The sequence below is a fragment of the Ambystoma mexicanum genome, chromosome 7q (assembly GCF_040938575.1).
Source record: "Ambystoma mexicanum isolate Mex_15411 chromosome 7q, UKY_AmexF1_1, whole genome shotgun sequence".
Lineage (NCBI taxonomy): Eukaryota > Metazoa > Chordata > Amphibia > Caudata > Ambystomatidae > Ambystoma > Ambystoma mexicanum.
The window spans coordinates 859,425,431-859,447,816 of record NC_090941.1 but is presented as its reverse complement, the minus strand read 5'-3'; positions in this window follow the sequence as shown (position 1 = coordinate 859,447,816).

Here is a 22,386-nt window from a genome sequence, read left to right as displayed (position 1 = left end):
GTTTAAAATGAGGCATTTAATGGTACAGCCAGCCTGACAACTTCTGAATTTAGCATGTAGTGTGTAATCCTAGATTCTAATGTTGGAGTCATGGGCAAGAAGGAAGGCTACATTTGCTGGTCATTGGGCCGGATTTTCCAGATCTGAGATCCAGCAAGAAATGTCTCCCCGGATACGGGAAATCTATTTTCACCCTTTCATGCTTTCAATCTGTTTTTGATGCTGAAGCTGGGATTTGAGAGAGACTTAGCCTTAGACATCTGGAGCGTCTTGTGAGAACGCTTGTGTATATGCCTGTTAGGATTACACCCTACATAAATTAAATAATTAAGTACAGGAGGCTCTGGAGTACGCAGAGATATAATTGGCCATAATCAATATTTCCATCTTAGTGGGATCAGCAGGAACAGGACATATTTCAGGCTCTCCCTGAATTTATAAACTGTCTCAATGTGGGCTGGTTGCACGTGGGATATAAAGCGCGTGCAGTATATATGTGAGCAATACTGCTTGCAGGAAATGCTGCCTAGTTATGGGTTTGACTGTGTCTTTTTCCCACTGCCTCTTGAACATTGTGGCTCTTAATTTAAGAGTTGCTCTTGGGTTTATACATGCACCATTTGGAACTGCTGAATGAGTAATACATTTGGAAATAGTATGAAACAGCACAATGAAGACAGGGCATGCATGTTCATGAGCTGTCTGATCACATTACATCTACAACAAGGGGACAAAGGGACACAAGAGATTGCCATCAGTCATCAAGATACACACCCCAGATGAATCTCATTGGACTACACACATCCAGAATATTTCTCATACCAATTTCATGGTACCAATTTCTCAATGATAGAAACTGTCTATACCCATGCCACACCTACGCCTAAACGTGCTGGTATGGTCATCATCTCCCAAATCAGCATCCGGTCATAGTTAATGGTGGCTTTATAAATCTATTAAAAAAGATATTGGAAGCCAGATTCCATCAGCTCATTCGTTATGAGTAATGGTGCACTGAAGCAACTTGGATACTCAGAATCCATCCAATGAAGCCCTCAGATATGAATTCCCCATCACTGGCATTGACGGTAATCAAACATTTCACTGTATAATTCCTCATTAACAGCCAACTGAAGGCCGGGCACTAGAACGCCATCGACATTTGGAGACAGCTATTCTGTGTGCTAGGTCCAACCCGCAGACACCTGTCAGAAATCTCCCTGGGTAAGGGAATGATTGAAAACTCGCCAATGAATGAGTCAGTTACATTACATGGGGATTATTATTATTATTATTATTATTATTATTATTATTATTATTATTATTATTATTATTATTATTATTATTTTTATTATTATTATTATTATATTTATTGAGTGCAGATCTAGCTTCGAGAAGCAGCAAAGTGCGTCACAGAGGTATACAACAGTACAGATGCTTTCAGAGGTAACAGCAGAACAGATATACAGCGGGGGGTAGGATGTAGAGGGGCATAGAGGAGGGGTACAGTTGTACAGGGTGGCAGGGAGAGAGGCGGATGGTGTCTTGCGAGTCAGTTGCTGTGGAGGGCGATGTGTTGGACTAGGTGTTGCGGAGGAGAGACTCCTTGAAGAGGTGGGTCTTGAGTTCTTTTTTGGATAGTAGGAGCGTGGGGGCAAGTCTGATGCTGACGGGGAGGAGGTTCATAGTCTTGCGGCGTAGGAAGAGAAGATTTGTTTTCTGGTCCTTTCCTTTTTGCAGCAGTGGATTTGAAGTCTGTAAGAGGACAGTCACTCATAGTGAAACAGCTAAGTGAATTTACTAGTTTGCCTTGCCTGCCCGCTCACTGATTCCTCCTTCCCCATTCAGCCTGACAGGTGCATGCCTCCCCATTCAAAGTGGACCCCAGCTTAAGAGTACAGGCAATTGACTGAATTATTACAAGATGAAGAAGTACAGGATGACTCTAGGTCCACGTACGGCTATTGTGTCCTACAACCATCATTGCATATAATAGTTTCCTTACACTGTTTGACATGCAGGCCTGTTAGCATTGTGCATAGTATAGGAATGCCACACACAACACTTAACATCGAGCTTCCCCATCCAGACGCAAGCTGAAGAGCTCCACAGCTCACTCTTTGCCAGTGAGGCCGTGACTTGCTCTAGCCACTGAGTCACATTTTGGTCACAGCGGCGTGGCCGCCATTGGTCATAGCACTTACTCTTGCCAGCTTTTCCATGGTGCTGTTGACAGTTCATGAATCTACACAATTCTCCGGATTCCAGGAGGAAACTGCTGGATGAGAGCGTCCTACTTATTGGGGGATGTGGGATGCATCCACTGTGAAAACCTGCCATGTGGTCAGCAAAAGACACACTTTATAGAGATACTGTCATCTTGCAGGGCTCTCCAACACTCCTTCTCCCTCATCAACACGTTCATGGGCACATGGGAAGACATGAGGTTTTCATGAACGACCCTGTTTTTTTCCTAATAATACAAAATCTACCCGATCTGTGAGATATACCATAGCTACAACATACCTCTGTCTGGACATTGCTATTAATAAATGTGATGATGACGTGTTACCTTGAATCTGATCCACCCCACTCCACTGTTTAGAGTTTTGCCTAACTTGCTTCCCCACCACCAACTGCAACGGAAAGGTCTGCTTGTGTAGCCCTCTTTATCTTTAGCAGGAACTCAACCCAGACTGCAAAAACCCTCTTGTCACGATGATATTTTGTAAATTGAATATAGAAGACCATTGAACACAGTTTTAAACAACACAATGCTTACTGGCGAATAGTCATTAAAAAAAAAAAAAGGTTTATTTGAAGGGACATTGCAGTCGCGGCACAACATCTAGAAAGGTGTATGCCAAGCTAAACAGCCCCAGATCACGTCCAACACACATGACATCACCATGGACTTCCCACCTTCAGCGTGGCATGTATACTTGTAAGCATATCAAAATGGCCTGTTTCTATGAAGACACCTACTTAAACATAAGTCGCAACTCTCTGCCTCGCTATATATGCATATATATATATATATTTATATATATATATATATATATATATTCAGTAAAAAAATGTGTTAAAAGGACGTTAATGTTCAAAGTAAAACCAAAAACCCTCTGAAATTCGGCAGATATGGTAAGATAAGCAACCATAACTCACGCCACCGTGCACTGCTAACACTAACACCCAGGACATCAAAGATGACATCACAAATGTCACTGATAGGTTTTTAGTAGCGCAACTTAACCATAACGTCCCTTTTAACAACGTTTTTTCACTGAATTTCATATGTTTTTAGTAGCACAACTTAACCATAATATCCCTGACTTTATATACATGTAACATAGAACATACTGAACCCCTAGCTAATGATTTCGATGTCCGCGGACTACCGCCATGTCCACGCATATATCGAAAATCTGAGCGTGGTGAATGTAAATTTAAATAGTGAGTCCCATTTCCCCTTTGAGGTTGGCTCTGAAAAGAGCCATTTTTGGGGGGGGGGTTTGCAGATGCTTGAGAGACACCTGTTATTTTATATATTTTCTTTTCTTACTTTACTACTAAAAGCTTCACATAACCTTCTCCAAAGCAACCCTTACATTCCAAAACAGAATGGCATTTCCCATAAAAGATAAGAAAATGCCATCTTCTTTAAAATAAACAGCATTACTGGAATCAATATTCTCATTATTACAGAAGAACATACCAGCTCTAAGCTTGAAGGCACACATGCCTCGGTTGATTACACACCTAGCATTGTTTTGCTGAGGACAAAAAACTGAACTATTGTCCCATATTGCCCTAGGTACTCATCCAGAAAAAATTACTTTGGCATTTGGAAGGATGTTCATTACTGCTTGAACCAAGTGTTCCAAATCTGCCAACAAAGTAGGGGCACCGACATAGCCCAAACGGAAAGCACCAGAGTGCAAAACTACCACATGGGGACTGTTGATCCTGCCCATATCTTCACAAACGTGTACAATTCCCTGTACATTCCAATCAGGCACAGTGCTCCACACCACCTCCACTCCTTTAACATCAAAATTCTTTGCAACATGCCTGCATTGAGCATACTGTAGTAAACCATGCACAAACATATCTCCGAGCACCAACACCCTGACTTCTCCACTTCTGCCATCTTCACTACACACAGTCTCTTTGAACACAAATCCAAAACCTCAAAATCTGATAGGCTGATCCCTACAGTCTTCTTTCCATGCTGGATTTGCTGGAAAACCCCAGATGTAGCACGCCCTGTCCGCAGACCGCATAACTCTTAGACAGCCCTTCTACCATTTTCACTTCATTCTCTGGGCCATTCCCTCATTGGGTACAGCTAAGCAGGCACACAATATGGAGAACGTCCTCAGTGCACCCTCATTTTGTTTATTTTTCGAACATTTCAGGACACCGCAAGTGTTCTTAGAACACATTCAACTTGCCAACGAACAATACGGACAACGTCCTCAGAACACCCCCATTTTCTTTATGTACGAACATTTCAGGACACAGCGAGTGTTCTTACAACACTTTCAGCTTGACAACAATACAGACAATGTCTTCAGAACACCCCCTACGAACATTCCAGGACCCCACGAGTCTTCTTAGAACACTTTCAACTTGACACCGAATCCATTCTGTTTATTTACGAACATTTCAGAACAGCCGTGTTGTCCGCAGAAAAATCGAACACAACAAAAGTGTCTAGCACATAAAAAAACAGAACATTGAACCTATCTCATACTTCCCCACCCTGCCCAAACACTCTTACCCACCAACACACTCCACTAAATACAATTTTTAATCCAAGTTTCACCGTGCTGTCCGCGGTCATCCGCAAATGCAAGATGGCGGGCGCCACAGAAAATCTGACGCGCTTCACGCACCACACCGTCCAATCAGCAAACACGTCGGATGTCCGCAGTCATCAAGCAAGCCGCTCGGCCAATCAGGGCACTGTCCACGGAGCGAACCGGGAAGTTCGTCCGAAAAGCGAACGGGGATATCACAAATTTTTTTGCCTTACATTTTGGTCATTTTAAAAAAAAATACTGGACGGATTTACACCAAATTTGCAAAAGCACGCTTTCGGGACCAAGCCCCCACTCCTGCCAAAAATTTGGTGTAAATCCGGCCAGCGGTTTGGGCTGTAGGCGTGCGCAAAGTTTTTTCCCATTATGTCTATGGGAAAAAACAAAAGTTTTGGTACCCCCCTATAACTTTGCCCCCCATGGACCAAACCTCTCCAACCTTTGCAAAAATATTAAGAGTGGGCCATATACTTCTTTTGCAAAGTTTGTTGAGGATTCGTCCAGAGGGAGCGAAGTTATAAGCCGCCCAAAAAATGCTCTTCCTATGGAAACTCCAATTTAACCATAACTACATGGACGCTACTGCGTCCATGTAATATATATACAGAAATGTGTATGGCTCACCGTTCTCGAGCATTGTGGGTCGCTTCTATATGGTTTACAGTGTTGTGCTGAGCTAGGGCCCTTTGAAAGTGCGATGAAAGAGTGCATTTGAAGACAGAATTGGACAGGTTTCTTAAATGCATTTGTGGTTTTAATATGTGATAATGGGCCATCTGGTCTGTTCCTGGAAAGCAGAGATGTCCTCTGATGTTGCTGTAGCTTGTAATGTGCAGCATAATTTATCTGTACAGGATCCAGCATAAATCCTTCAGCTTCGTGATAATGTGTGCAGATATAAGAGCTAAGTATGAAGATGGAATACAAATAGATGGACATAATTGCCAGTATGAAAGTCTGTGTTATACAGCAATATATGAAACATGCATTTGCAGTCCAGTTTTTTATGACTTTATTATGTAACATGGGCTGTACCTTTTCAAAATGAGTTGTGGTCTGTTGAGCTCGTTTAGGCAGCTACTGCTTAAGCGATTTTCTTTAATTTGTTTGCATTTTTCCCTTGGTCAGTACATTTGCAGGCACTGATGTCAGAAGCCAAATATGCGTCACGTTTATGTAGTGCACCTAATGTAAGCAATAGAAGAACTAATTCTGCAAAGGGCTGGTGAGCATAATACAGTGGCATCCAATAGCATCACCAGATAGGGCAATACGCAGTTTTACTTTTTCATAAAGGACACCTTAGATTTTTGGATGGCTGACACCCTGCAAGACCGACATCGCCACATCTTGTCATGTGTGCACCCAAAACTGCTATATATATTGGGCCTGATTTACAAAGTCTTTATCAATGAGGTTTTGACATTGTAAAATGCTTTTGTAAATCAGGCCCATTGGCTCCTAACCTGTCCAACCAACCATGTTGTTGCTAAGAGCACATGGCCTTACCTGAAATGATTGATCTGCATTTCCACTGCAAACGTGTGAGTGATCTCATGATAAACAAATTGGCCACACCGATATGCTCCAATCTACCTTACATCCAATCAGGAAACCTGGCTATTCAACAGTCAATGACAATCTCAAAGGGACAACAGCAACAACAACACCACAGACAAACAACCAGAGAGGAGACGAGATGAGCCAAAGAACCACACACAAGAACCGGGCTGGATATCGTCAAGAGGCAACCGAAGAGCCGTGCCGGAGGCCCCAACAAACTGAGCGACTTACTACCCATTTCCCCTTCCTGCTCCTCCAACCTAACTGACGCCACTTCACCAGACCTTGGACTAGCCACACTACACATAATCAAACAGACAATCAATTCTATGCTCACACCCAGCATCTCTAGATGCTGAAGCACACTCAGAGTAAACCACCCAACTAGTCCATACAACCCAACAACGCGACTAGACAACAAGATAGCGGATTATCCTACAGCCACGGCCACGCGTCACTCTTGATCCCTTAAGGACACTATCTAAACAGCGAGCACAACCATACCCACTCAGCACACTAGCATTAACACAAAACACTACCACACAACCCAGGCCCTGAATCTTATCCATAAGGTTATGTTGGGAAGGGGACAGTCCCATCCCACCCCCCTAAGCGCTTTAGAGTGAGGCGCGATGCACTGAAAGCACTATGATGGGCTAGGGGGGAGAAGGGACAGTGAGAGAACCACCCCCTAATATTAAGGACCCCACCTCAATATAATAAAATATAATCAACCCACATAGTGGAGACCAGGGCGTGAGCAATATTGCTATTTTTGCATAGATGTTAGTAATTGTAGTTAAGAGACAAGGCCTGTGTGGCAAATACGGCATTGCATGCACTAGGCCCAAATTGCGAGATGATGGAAATCTCCAGCCATGCCCGGGCTCCCACGAGGACAGTCCCCACCTGCAACCACCACAACGCCTATTCATTGCGCTTGCAGTGTTGCAAAGATGTGTTTTTTTACCCAAGAGGAATGTGCCCTACAAGGCTGCGATCAAAGACCGGTGCCTGGTGTGCATGTTATCTCCAAGTGGCCAAAGCATGACCCGCCCCATCCCCAGGTGGCCACGAGTTATAGCCCATATAATTGACTGCGCCCTGAGACCCCCAGAATTCCATGGCACCAGGTGCCCTCTGACCATCAACCGTAAAGGTAACAAGTCCTGAATGTTCAAAGAGTACGGACATTGAATGTCTTTGAAGTACCATCATGTGATTTGTATTGTGAGGTGCTGGGAGGGATACATTACATTCAAAACAAGGGTGGAGACTTTGAAGGTAGATGGCATGGAAAGGAGTGAGTGAGATGTGTGTGTGGAGGTCAGAGTGCCCCAGAAACTCCTTTGAGCCAACCCTAAAATCTGTCAGGTGCACAGTATAATGACAAAGTTGCATTGTGATAGAAGTGTAGGTAATTTTTTCTTTGACCTGAAACCAATGACCTGGCATCTCTTATGGAGCAGGCGGATCATGTATATGCGCACACAAACCAGCCGCGCGGGTTTCTACTGTATATGTTGCATCATAAGTGACAATGTTTTTCTTTATAAGATTCTGCTTGTACTACTTTTCGACAGAACATTCTTGGTAGCAGAGTCCTTTGCTGTTGACTCATCTGTGTATGAGATTAAAACTTGTTATCCTTACAGGATCAACTTTGGCCTTTCTTCCCTAGAGGGTTGTATTCGCTGTAGTGCGAGCGTCCAGGGACTTGCCTTCAGTCGCAATGCACAAGACCTCTGGCACAAACTAAAACATATAAAACAACACTCACAGACGCCAGTTCCTCCTGGTTGTGAACCTATCCTCTCACCCTATCCCCACTAACCTCCCACCACCCCTCTCTTGCAGAGCCACACGAGCACCTGGACACTGCCACTGGGTGATAGTGGTGCGCGGTATAAATCAACATAACGTAACATCTTGTTTCACACTATTCTCTCTGCTTCTTAACCGTCCCATATATTTAATATTTGTATGTATTTATTTAACAATTGAGCACCAGTATTACTGCTCAGTAAAAAGAGAATATTGGATGTATTAACTACAAGCAAACTAACTAACCTTTATTGACCGTTCAATGGATATGCCAAAACATTGTGCATATATGACAATACATACATAAAGATCAGGGAAAGGGTGAGTGTATTATCATCGTGTTCGTGTTTCTTTGCATGCTTATAATACAATTATAATAACATTATCATTATTATAATATTTATTTATTAATAATAAATATTATAATACTGATAATGAGTATGATGATGATACAAAGAATATTTGTGTAATACAATATAGTACTTCATGTTGGATTCAGGTGCTAATATTATTGTTATGGTCCTTGATTTATCGAACTCAGAAGGACAAAAGGCTAGTTGACCCTGTCACAGGATTCCAACCTTTGAAGTGACTGCTGCTCACATGTCAGAGACCAGCACTTTTCACATAATGAATCCACCAAGATCAAAGAAAAAGATCTTGAGGCACTCAGAAATTGCAAATTGCAAATTGAACTATTATTTAATATATAATATTGTACAAAACGAGAGCACGCAGCTAACCAATAACCTTCGAAAATCTCAAAGTACAGACATAGGATAGATGTTCTGATCAACTGTAAAGAAAAAGGGTATTGTGAATGCACTGTAACTAAGCCTTGGTGCCACGAAGGGCAGTAATTCCACTGCATGTGGCATGAGCGAAGCAAGGGTGTTAAGGAGGACTTCGTGCACCTAATGCCACGGAATTGCTGCCCCTCCGGTTGCTAGGGCTAAGGGTAACTCGTGTGGTAACGCGTGTGGAGGATGAGGCCTGCACTAAACAGCAAAGAGGGATTATGGCAGAGAGAAGAACGGCGTCCAAACTCCTCGACGTGGCCATGGCAACATGGCACCACTGTTGGATGACACTTAGTCATGTGAGGTATGAAAGGACATGAGGTGGGGGCATGTGGCCTGGCCCAGGAGTAAAAGTGGGCAGGAGAGCAACAGGGAGGTGAGACATCGGGTGGCTCTGGCATCAGCATCAACAGAGCGGGGCGGAGTGGAGAGCAGCTTAGGTGTGCCAAGGGAACATCTGCTTGGCTGGGCTGAGCAGGAAAGGGAATTCCGAGCAAAAAATTGGTAATAGTGTCCAGAATGTGCTCGGAATCGGTGTTCCTGGTTGGCTGAACCAATTGCAATATTCTGATAAGGGTGTTGATATTACGGCTTTGTGGGAAATCATTGGTTTATGAAATGTGTGCATAAAAAGTTGCGATTATACTGTGAAACAACAACAATATAGTGAAATACACAGTACCTGACACTGCAGATGCTAGTGAGAAGATTATTTCATGAAAGCCTTTGATGTGGCAGTAAATATTCTGCATCCACCCAGAAGCCTGATGTACTCAGGAATTTACATAATAACCCGCAGAAACACAATTAGCACCGTGAGCACAGGCAGGCATAGCATCATATATTCACATTGAGCACACACTCTAATTCGTGGATGCACTACATATTTCTTCATCATTAGACATACAAATTGCATCGCATGTATCATTGATCATTACAGATACAAATTGCATCAAATTACATCTCTGGATGTGCCCCTCCTCTAACTAACACAGTTAAGAAAATAGGTACCCTAATTGGTTCTAATATCACGTTGAACAGAGGAGTGCAGTGGTCATGCAGGGGATTTGTATTCTGTAACCTACCCGTGTTTTTTTGTTTTTTTTTTACCCTTCTAGCCTGCTTCAGGTATCTGTAGCCCTGATCATGTCCATGGTGGACTAGACCACCTGTGCACCTGGGCAAACCATCTAAAAAGTCGGCAACATGATCCTGCAAATCTCCTATTAAGTTTCAGATAGGTTTGTGATTACCACAGATTTGTCTTCCAGCCAAATCTCCTTTCAGAGCCATACAACTTCACAGAAGCTCAAGAGCGGTTTGGGCAGGTTCAGGCTGATTTGTGAGAAATGCACATACACCAAATAGCTGAAAAGTATTTAGGAAGGTAGAGAAAGGTTAGAGGAAAGGGAGAGGTCAGGCGAGGAGTTAGCAATAGGAAATTGAGTCCTGTGCATCTGTGAATGCAGTTCAAGTAGATCAACAGTAAACTATGCAATAAGATATCTCAGTAGATTAATGTACCTACTGCAGAAATCTATGTGTAACCTTCAGGTTCCAAGTTTTAATCTGGTTAAGAGGTACGCAGTTTTTCATCCTCAAATTAGTGAAGTTGAGGTGAGTAACTGGAAGATCTCATGCCAGACTCGCAGAGTCAGTAACATGCCAGATATGCCTAGGTCTGCTTTTCTTCATTCAATGGATGACACATTTGGCCTCATTACGAGTCCGGCAGTAAACACGGCAGTAAAACCGCCTGGTTACCGCCATACTCGTATTACCATTCCGCCTCCGTGACTCCCGGAAATACCAGGGCATTACAACCCTGGTGTCCTGCGAATCCCAGAGGCGGAATGGTGTAAATCCCCATTCCCATTGAGTCCCATAGGACTCAATGGGAATGGGGAAGTGGAAACACCGGCACCATCTCGTGATGGTGCTGGTGTTTCCACGTCTGCCTGCAGGTGGCAGGTGTTCAACCCGCCAGGTCAGACCTGGTGGGAAGATCACCTCCCGCCTGCAGGATTCGGGATCGGGCGGTCCGGAATTAACAGTGGTGGCGGGTTTACCGCCACTGTTAATTCCGGACCGCCCGACCTGTAATGAGGCCCATTGGGTATTATTGGGGTTTATAATCTTACAATGTAGGGAATTCATAATAGACATGCACCTCTGAAAGCCTTTAGGGCTGGGCAGAGTCAGTCCTGCATTAGGAATACATGACGTTTCAGTCTGCTGAATGTGCTTCCATGAAGACTACTACATGCATTCATTTAATAAAAGCGAGAAGCCATGGCTGCAAGAAAATGACCATAGCAAAAGAGCAGTAGTACTACTGCAACGCCAGTCAAATGTCAAGCATTCTTAATGTTCAGATAAACAATACCATTTTACAAAGTAGGATTGCAACGTAATGAGCTCTGTACTTGGGTTAAAACACATAACATATCTACAAAGGGCCTCTTGGTTCAGGGAAATATGTAAACAAACCTATCACTATTTTAAAGTGTTGTTTAATGTTTTTGTCAGCTTCAAAAACATTTTGTTTTCCATACTAAAGAAACCGCCAGGTGCAAACCATCAATCAATTATTGAGATCTTCCTTTCTTTGAGCATCACTGGCAGGAAACGTTCTGATCTAAAGTTCTGACCTATTCCATTAGCTTTATGCATTGTTTGTTTTGAACACATGATGGTAGGAAAATGTCTCACCTCCTCAGGTGAATTTTTAAGGCAATATTTCACCAGCATGCATTGTCATTAGGTTTACCTGAATCTGTCACTTTAATCCCTCAAATGGTTGCCCAAGCCGCTATAACTGTATACAGGCTTAGCCAACAGTGGCTATTTAGTTCTACCCAAATGCTAGATAAACAGGCTTCAGCACTTCTGAAATGCAGCAGATTATTTACCCGCTAGGTTTTCCAGAACTGACCATGTCTTGACAGCTGCACTAGCTCCTAGTAGATTTAGGCACAACAATCAAATTACTCTGATGGTTCAACGAGTCTTTAATGAGTCATGTCCCCTTTTTCTCATTACAGTTTTAGTAAAATCATACCTAAACTCCTATTAAGACATTTGGCTTCACAGTCTCTTCATGTCCCAAAACCAGATTGAAACAACAACAGGACTAGCTTTCTCAGTTTATACTGAATCTCTTTTGAAGCGTTATATTGAGAGGCCACCCATAACCTGGGGAGTTTCTGCACTACTAGCTTAAGTTTATTTTTTGAGCTCTGGCCTTTTAAAAACTCATATAGAGCCACCTAAATCTTCCCCCTGCCACCCTGTTCCCACAGTGAGCCAAGAACCAGGCCAGGGTATAGAGAGCATATATATATATATTTATTTCAGTTATAAGCTCAATGAATAATAGTGTTGTTCAATCACAGTTGCCACCTTCTTTGTGGCAGAAAACACAGCTTCAATTACAAAACACACTTTTCCTACCTTAGATTATGTCTCACAAACATGGAACACAGGCTGAATAAACTGGTCAAGTCTCTCTTCCCATGAACCCCGCTGAATGTTGAATTTCAATAATAATAATATGGCACAATACTAGAACATAATCGTCACGTTTCTGTTAATGTCAAACCTAGGCACGATTTTGTTTTATACTAGCTAGCTCTCCTTCAAGGCTTGAGATATGGAGTTCCCTGTGCACTCAAAAGGCTAGCAGTTTTAATCACACATTTGTAAAATGCATATGGTTAAACAGGACTTCATCAGAATTTACTTTATGAATAGACACTGGGCTAATTTAAAAACAATACATATGTCACACGTTCAGTGTTGGAAACATGAGGTGTCACTTTAGCAAAATGCTTCTCCCCTGCCCCAAAAACCCAAGCATCAAAAGACATGCAGCACCCTTCTATTCAAAGGCCAGGTCTAGGGGTTGGGACAGTTTGAAGTTACTATTCCAGGCCCCCCTCAAGTAAAGGCCAGTTTTGGGGAAGTTGGCCATTCAAATTGGGATAATTAGGAATTTTGTGGTTTTCAGACCCCCTTCACTAAAAGGTCTGTGTTGAGGAAGTGAGACAGTAAAATGGGCATGTTGGGGAATTGTGGGTTGTCACACCCCCTTCAATTAAAGGCCCATGTTGGGGAAGTTGGACAGTTTAGAATGTTCTTTTGTGGGGCCAAGGGGACCTCTTGGTTAAATAAAATGTCGAAATAGTTGTGACCATTTGGAATTTCATGTAAGACACAAATACTTTTTTTATCTGAAAACCCCAATTACTTTAAATGACTATTTTAAGTAAGTTAATATACAGTCAAGTATGCTAAGGGTCTACAGAATTTTACACCTCCACCCACTAATGGAAGATAACCCGCAATGAAAGGGAATAGGTGAATTAAATAGATCCCTATGCTGACATTTGATTGGACACTCTGCTTACTTTTGGAAATCTCTGGGAAGGCACTCATGGACTGAGCAGGGCTTTGCTAGTAGGGATCACATCAATCACCCAGGGAAGTCTCACAGCCTCTGTTTTCTAGTCTCCCCAGCAATATTTCCAGCCAGATTAAATTTCAGCAGATATCCTCTGGTAATTTTTTGCAGCTGTCTGTTTGCAATTTTTTAGCAGCTCTTCCTTGGTAATCTGTTTACAGCTCATCCCTCTCTCATAGTGCATCCACTTTATATGCCAGTGATGACACAATCAAGATTTCAATATTAGGCAGCGCCCCGCAATAATTCTCACACATTTCATTGGTCCTTTACTCATCTCCCCACCCAAGAAGTGTGGCCCCTCTCTAAGGATTGGTTTAGGAGTCTAGAACAAAAATATTGCAACTCCCTTTTTTGTCTCTTGTCCACTTTTTGGCACAAAGTACCTATATGGCAGAACTTCATAATTTACCAATACATGCCATGATAGATACATATTCTGCTTCAGCTAATCATGGTGGATTTAATAAAATGACAGCTGTGTTTGCACCATGTTGCACCGGCGCGTGGTGATTTTTCACCATTCATACAAAAGGTATAATAGTTATAAACCTGCAATTTACTCTCCAGATACCTAATTTTAAAATCCATAAGCTCGCTAAATATTTAATAGAATGTTGGACATTTTCAGGGCACCTAGAAAAACATTTTAGCTTGCTATAGCAATTCCATAAGTCACATGTGGATAGCTTTTATTTAAAAAAATCGCATTGGAAGTATCTTTAAAATGACATCTTCCACAAATTTCTAACTATAACTAACCATTCATCAATTGCTAAAGGACATCACATGTCCAATGTAAATCTATGGCCACATCATTAACATACATAGTATTGTGTTTCACATCACAGCTTTCATTTCTCTGCAAACATGTAACCAGTGCCTCCTGGGCTGAATGCTTTTCTAAGAAGTAAAAACCTTTAGTATCTTGTTCTTAAAAGTTGATGGGTTGAGGAGATCCTTATCAGGCAACAGACCATTCTCCTCTGCCCTGTGATGGTGTAAGGCCATGCTGACATCTGGCACTTTGTCCTGCTATCTGAAGTTGACCACAAGTTTTATCTCAAAACTATGTATTTTTTAGTGTTTTTCCCCATTCAGGGCTGGGTCGATGTTGATCTGGCCCTATCGTAAATACTTGGATTATACATCAGATTTGAGTTTTCCATTACAGTTAAAGAGCAAGAACAAGAGTACATTTGTCTGTATTTAAGGAGATTCACATATGGTATCTGGAACAAAGCAGCCTTTTCAATTGAGGCCTTCTTTTCTCAATGCTGAATCTTACATATATGAGCAGTTTGCATCTTTCTGTTATGGTGAAATGTATTTTTGAATCAAGGTATTTTCTTTGTGTTGCATTTTTATTATTTTTCTTCCAGGGCAAAGCTGAAAGTGAAGGGCTTCTGTATTGGAAGATGGGCATTATTTGTTTTAAATGAAAATGTTGCTTGACTTTAACTCTCACATATGAGGTCCAGTTTCCCTTACTATTCAGTGCACACAGCATTTCAATGTGTGGCAGTTTCAGTGAAAATGATCTCTCAGTGAGCAATGTAATGTGCCTTTCAATCTGCACTCTGATTATACTTTTCAGTATTTTCTTGGTTTCAACTGCAGAAACACACAGACTTTCCTTAACCATTGTTTCGTTCATTGTTTCATCTTCAGCAAGACACATATGTTTATTCAATATGCCCATTCACTCTATTATGGTTTATAGTTTTTAGCCCTGCCATTTTCTATCGGCTGCCTTGCCAGTATATACAATGCCTCTTGCAGCTGAGCCCTACTTGGCCTTTCAGTTCCTGACATTTGAGACTGTCATTTAACCCCACAAGTTCCCCCTGGGACTTTTCACCAGTGAGTTGTGGGAAAGAACAGAAGAGAGTAGGGTTTTCTTCTGACATCTTTTTTTTGTTGTTGAAACCATCTGGCTCATTTTTGTAGGGAGCAGGCACTCCTGCCTCCACTTCCGGCTCTTTGGATTTTGGGGTATGGTCATGGAACCCTTCCTTCTCCTTCCTTAGACAGTGGGTGCTCCGGTCTCCACCTCTGTCTTTGGGTTGGGGGTGTTGGATGGAATCCCCTTCCTTGCTTCTTCCCAGGGTATCTGGGGTCCTCGCCAGACACCCTACTGCCCCCAGGCTGGAAGTGAAGGAAGTTAATTATCTAGCAATAGAAAGAACGGAAAGGTTCAGTACTTGTTACGTAACATATTTCCCTGGAAAATGTACATGGCATTTGCAAAAACAACATCACCCATTTATAACACAAGACATTTACACCATTTCACAAACCCTATTTAAATGATTCCCTGTATATATATATATATATATATATATATATATATATATATATATATATATATATATATATATATATATATATATATATACATATATATATGTATTAGTTTCCATCTGCTTTGAAATGCTTCCTTTTCATTCCTCAGATGGTCTGGGATGACAGCTTTTCAGTTGATTGATATGGACCGATTTTTCTTCCATCTGTTCTCCTTTTGGGATGCAGATCTTGTAGGCAATGGGTAACATTTTATCTACAGTTTCAAAGGCAACACGCAAAGACAGAAGAAACATCCTCTCCTTGGTCTGATTTCTTTGATAATTGTACAGGTAAACATTGTCACCTACCTCATACTCCTTCTTGGTGGTCTTTAGATCGTAATACGTCATCATCCCTTCAGCGGACTTTTCTAAATTGCACTGAGCACGCTGAAGGTGCCTCCTCAGATTTTCATTGTACTCATGAGTAGTGAACGTATTTAGCTGGGTCTCCTCCAGAGTTCAGATCATTTTTCATCCGGTCATAGGCTCAAACGGAAACATTGTAGTTGCGAAAGATGATGTAGACCAAATTACCATCAGGACAAGCAGTAATCGGATGTCACAGCTGGGTCCAGAGTGTGCCACAAACCTCTTTAAGATGCCCACAATGTTCTTGTTGTATCTCTCTTCCTCCACGCTTGAGGCTGGGTGGAGTTGTCTTTTTACCCATAGAATCCCCACATCTTTGCCATCACCTCACTGGTAAAATTACTTCCTTGATCCGTCTCAGTGTTTTCCAGGAGCCCAAAATGGGAGAAGATGTTGTTGATCATTAGAGCAGCAGCTGTCTCAACCTTTCAATTAGGGGGATGGAAGACACCTACCCATTTTCTTAACAAGCATGTTACAGTCAACATGTACTTGTTTTCTCTAGAGGGGCGAGTTACTTGCCCAATGAAATGGAGTGGCAAATCTGACCAAGACAGTGTCATTCCCCTTTTTGCGTGGGAGATCTGCATGTGAGTAAACTGGGTTGGAATTAAAATAGCACAATGTGATAAATGTTGAGGTTCTGCCCCATGTGTCACCAGTAGGCAACCTTGTGCAAGATTTCCAATGTAGTATGAAACCCTCTATGACCGGCATTGACCATGCCATGGGTGTGGTTGAACATCAGGCTTCAGGATGACGTAGGTACCACCCACTGATCACAGCCAGACAGGGCTGTCCTTACCAAAAAACGGTAAGGTCTGAAAAATCTTGGAAAACCTCATCAACACCCAGAGATCCTCTTGACTGGTATGATCCAACTCTGTTAGAGGGAAATTTACGGGGTCTTCAATATGTAGATAACATTTCACAATGATTGGGTCCTTCCGTGCAGTCATAAAATCTGAGTCTGGGTGTCTTTACTCCATTGGTGAGTTGAGAGTTCACTGTTATCACGAGTTTGTGACCTGGTGACAGGAGCAACTTGGATGTCACCCAGCAGGGATTCCGTTTCTATGAAACCACCTGCAGAGATCATTTTTTAGGCTGCTGGTTAGCCAAGACATTCCCAGTCTTATATGGCCCCTCTTTTTTGGAATGACTTCTTATTTTCTTCCAATAGATGGCCTTCTCATTGGCGGTCTCCAGATGATCAATTGACTGGATCAGTTTGATATGTGTTAATGGTTTATTGTTGGCACAAAGCATGCCTCAATTCTTCCAGTTAATCAAAGTCACTGATTATGACCAGTTCTTTGAGTTGGTGGTACACTAAAGTGAGGATTGTTTGATGAAAGGCCATCAACTCTGCAAACTGACTACTTCGGTGTCCTAGTTTGTAACCAGCAAAGGGTTCTGGGGTATAATTTACCCAGGCATTCCCAATGCCAGCCACTAGTTATTTTTCCCTGTAGTTATCGGCATGGTAGGATCACCCATCCACATAGATTCTGGGTATCTCCAACACAAGTCTTCTTTATATACTTTGTGTGGGGAAGTTAAGTATGCCTCCATGTTGTTGTTGGTCATTAGACTTTCATCGTCAAGACAGTTTTCTTGTGCACAATCATGCAAGTCCGCCAACACTTGCGCTATGGGACTCTTCTTATTTTGCCCATATCTGACTTCCATCGGGAAGCCTTGCATGGACAGAATCCCAGAAGTAATTCTGGAATTACTAATGTACACCGCCTAGATTATGTCACTTTGTAAATAGTGCAAGGATTGGTGAGGAATCTTGACAATGATGTGCTCCCCCTGGATGAATGGGGGGTCATTTTTCAATGCCCAGACCATTGCCAGGAGTGCCTTCTCACAGTCACTGAATGTTTTCTCCACAGAGGACAAAGTCGTGCTCAAATACGAGCTGACTTTGTTGATCTTGTTGTGCTTTGATGCAAAACTTATCTGAGAACCCTGTATCCAAGAAGAACTCCTTTTTCTTTTTGGGGTAAGCCAAACAAGGAGCCTTGGAAAGACTTTTTAGTTGTTTAACTGCCTTTAGCTTGTTCTGGACCCCACTCCCACTTGACTCTGGCCTTTAATAAATGGACAAAGGGTCGAGTGACCTCTGAGTAGTCTTCAATTAACTTTCAACCATAATTAGTGAGTTCAAGGAAGCTTCTTAATTCTTGCAGAGTGTCACAAATGGAAGGGTCTTCCTTACCTGAGTCTTCATTGCTGGACGTAATAGGTTACTTTCCCTGAAGTGTAGGTGTTCCTTTCTTTCTGGCAGATCATCTGTCCTTATAGAGATATGGTAATTCTCGGGCAGGAAACAACAATGCCAGCTGTAGCAACAGCAAAGGCACGAGACTCCCACCCAAAAAGACCAAGCAAAGGAAAATAGCCTGAAGGCACCAAAAAACCCTTCAGATCGTAGAAGGATCAGCAAAACGATGAGTGGCTGATGTTCCAACAATAGCAGAGAAGAACAAGTTCAGACGGGATGCGGATACACCCTGATCTTCCATGTAATCCAAATACAGACTATGCCGATGGATAAGTACAAAGGCTACAGTAACAAATGCAAGAGAAATAGGAGTCCAACAAGATGGCAAGCAGTTAATACCAGCAAGGTAGGAAAGGAAAAATCAGAAGAGGTAGAAGGCAGGGCAATTAGGCGCCATTCTGCAGATGATCAGGTTTGTAGAAGAAGAGCAGGAAGAAGAGAAACAAGGCAAAGAGAGAGAGAGAGAGAGCTGCCAAGGACGGAGAGAAAGAGTGAAGGACACACTGTAGTGAAACAGCGTCTTACCCCAAAGATCCAAGAGCAAGGATTGTAGAAAGATGTTGAACTCTTTGCTGGATTGTATGTATCCAAAGGGGGTTCGGGTCCATCTGTACTGCTGCCCTGTGAAGCTAAAGGCAAGCTTCTACTAGTCTTCAAAGTCTGGTTTAATGCAACTCAATGTTCTTTTTTAGATCAGGGGTTTTCCCTGACCCATTCATTGGTGAACAAAATGACTGACCACACTACCAAACTGGATCCCTCCTCAGTATTTACTTGTTTGCTGGTAAGATACAGCTATGCCACAGCCTTTACTATCCTTACTTTTTCTTACCTACCTATCCATTCCAATAATTTTTACAATCATTTTTTTGCATATTCTTCAAATAGGACCTCAGCATATTCTGACGTGTATAGAGGATCTACTTCCCACCTTCTCTATGATGCAAAACTATCTTTTTGATGACTGATATAATCTAAACCATAGGTAAATGTTCTCTTGGAATATTGACATACCTTATTCGTGACAGCAATTACTTTATTGACTATTGGGTTTAACACAACATACCAAATAGACATTATATGTGATTCACCTTGTGATGGACTTTTTTGTACAGACAGGACAGTATGTCTATGACTATTAGTAAGGAACAAATAAATGAGTGTGATATGGGTTTCTTTTTGGATCTTTATCCACAAAATTAGGCGTTATGATATGACTGACTTGATTACCTTTGTAATAGTATATAAAATATTCTGCATTGGGATGATTTTTTCTAATGTGGATTTATTTGAATGTTATGTTTTTCAGAGATTGTTTAAAAAAATGTGAACATTTTGAAAATTATGAAAATTGCCCCTGAAGAAGTGAACCAATTCACGAAACGCGGTAGGCTCCCACATACATAATTGGATTTAAAATAATATACGTTTTGTCACTGTGTATATTTGTACATATGCAATTGAACAATTATTATTGATCATTCTACTGTTAATCTCAATCCAATATATTACCCAATCATCTATTTAATAGAAATAATTAATAATAGGACTCATCATTGAGCCACCCATAGAATGCAGGGAGTGTGCACATACCCCAGGATTGGCTTTGTACCCTTCTACCTAGGGATTACATAGGTGGCAGGGTCAGAGGGATCATTGTTGGGAGTCCCGTCAGCCTTCCATTATGCTTGTTTGCAGGGGGGTTACATTTTGGCCCCTCTCCAGGTCCATGGGAGGGGCAGTTTGCACCTCTGCCACTTTCACGGCAGCTGGTGGGTTAGATGGCTTAGTAGTTTTGGGGGTGTTTTTATACTTGGTGGGCTTCTGGACCTCATAGATCCTGGTAGCTTGTCCAATTACCCAATTCAGGGTCCTGTGCTAATGAAAGTCATGAACCAGCTGAGTAATTATGCATGTGGGAAGAGCATGGACATAGGTGATCACAAACGCCCTCATTTGTGTGTTCACTCGCCAAAAGAGGTCTGAGCAAATGTGTGCTTTAACATTGCTTCACAAACTCCCTAGATGTCTCATCCTCCCAAGATTGCAAATAATATGCAGATTTACGGACCTCTCGTGGGTTTCTGTGTTAGGAGAAACGGTTCAAAATGGCTGCCATATAGGTGGAACATGTATAAGGATCCTGGTCTTCCAGTGCTGCAAAGAAACTGGAGCACTGAGGTGAAAATGTTCATTTTGCAAATGCAATGGAATTCACATAATTTCCAATCTGGAATCCTGCCATCATCTGCTCATAAAGTTCCAGGTGTTCTCATACCGAATACTTGGCATTCATGTGGTTATAGGGTTAGGAAGCTCTTTATGGCCTTTATGTGTCTAATTGGTTCATTCACAAAATCGTTTTTCCCTCTCTTTTTCTTCCTCTGCACCTGAGTCCATTCATTTTCAGACTCAAAGCTACTATTTGTACTCCATTTCCTCTCCTCTAGGTGCTCCCTATCTCTGTGAGATCAGGAATTCCTCCCATAGTCATAAGATCTGGACTCCTCTTGCCTGTACCGCAGTGAACTCTCAGGGTCACTTCCAATGTAGTTAGTTTTAGGTACAGGATAGAACCCAGTTTCATCATCCCTCCTACAAGGGAGTCTGGTGAATTCCCCCTTTCCCCATAATGTACAGAGGTTTTTAAATTCCTCGGCTGAGTGTCTGGCTTATCTCCATCAGTAAAGCGGGTCTCATCTTTAGTCCATCTAACTCCCTGACTTTCTCATCATAGGAGTTTTCATGATCTGAAGTACCTACAGTACTCTTTTTAGTGTCCCAGGAAATGCCGGTCCGGCTCCCTTCCCTTCTGTAGGGTAGAGGTGAATACTCATCAGGCTCACACATGGACTGGCCTTCTGTATCAATTTGGCCAAACCTTCATAAATCCAAATGCCTCATGTTCCCCTCTGCTTTATTGGTGGCATGCACGAGGGCAGTTCCCATTTGTACCTGGGAGATTGTAAATACCTGGCCTGAGGCACTGATGGGAGGGATCCTTTGTCCTAGATCCTGATTGGTCAGAGTGCCTCAGAGCCTGTTTATAATTCTCAACGTGTTTCTCTCTGTCCTTATTTCCAGGTAGTATTCAGAGAGTTGGCTTTTTAATTCTGACACTAAGGCCCGATTAGTCTCAAGCACCCTGCTCTAAGCTACCAACTGATCTTATGTGTGCTGCACCTCATGATGAAGTGATGTGTTCTCCCTCTGTGAGCCTTGTATGCTGTGTGCACATTCAAGGCACTTTTCCTTCAAAAAACGAATCTCCTTCTCTTGCACTTCCCTACAATGCACTGCCACGGTAGTTCAGCTTCTGTTTGTCTCACACGCTCTACTAGCTTAATCCTTTCTTCTCTCCCTTTGTTGAGTTCCTGGAACCCAGACTCACCCTTTTCATTATCCATCTTTAATTGGTTTACATTTGTAACAGGATACTACTGTCCTGCTGTAAGCTTTCCTTTTCTTTCACCATTTGCATTTACTGTTGTTTTAACACCTTTGCATCTTGGTGCAACTGGTTAAATTCATTCTGAAGTGTTCCTCTTTTATAATAAACTGGTTATTTTCATATTTCAGTTCCCTGATGGCTTGCTTGAAAGCAAATATTTCATCCAGCAATGCACTACTATGAACAGTCTGATAATTCAATGGGCCTCATTAGGACCCAGATGGTAAGGGGTTTACGGCGGCGTAAACAGTGCCGACCCTTACCGCCTGATTCCGAGGTCCCTTAGCGCCATGGAGGATTTAACACCTGCTTTTAGCAGGTGTTAAAATCCATGGCGCTAAGGGACCTTGTTAATTACGCCACCGTAATTTACGGTGGCGTAATTAACGCCTTCCCCACTCCCATTATGCCCTATGGGGCAAAAATGGGAATGGGGAAGGGTAAATGGGGATT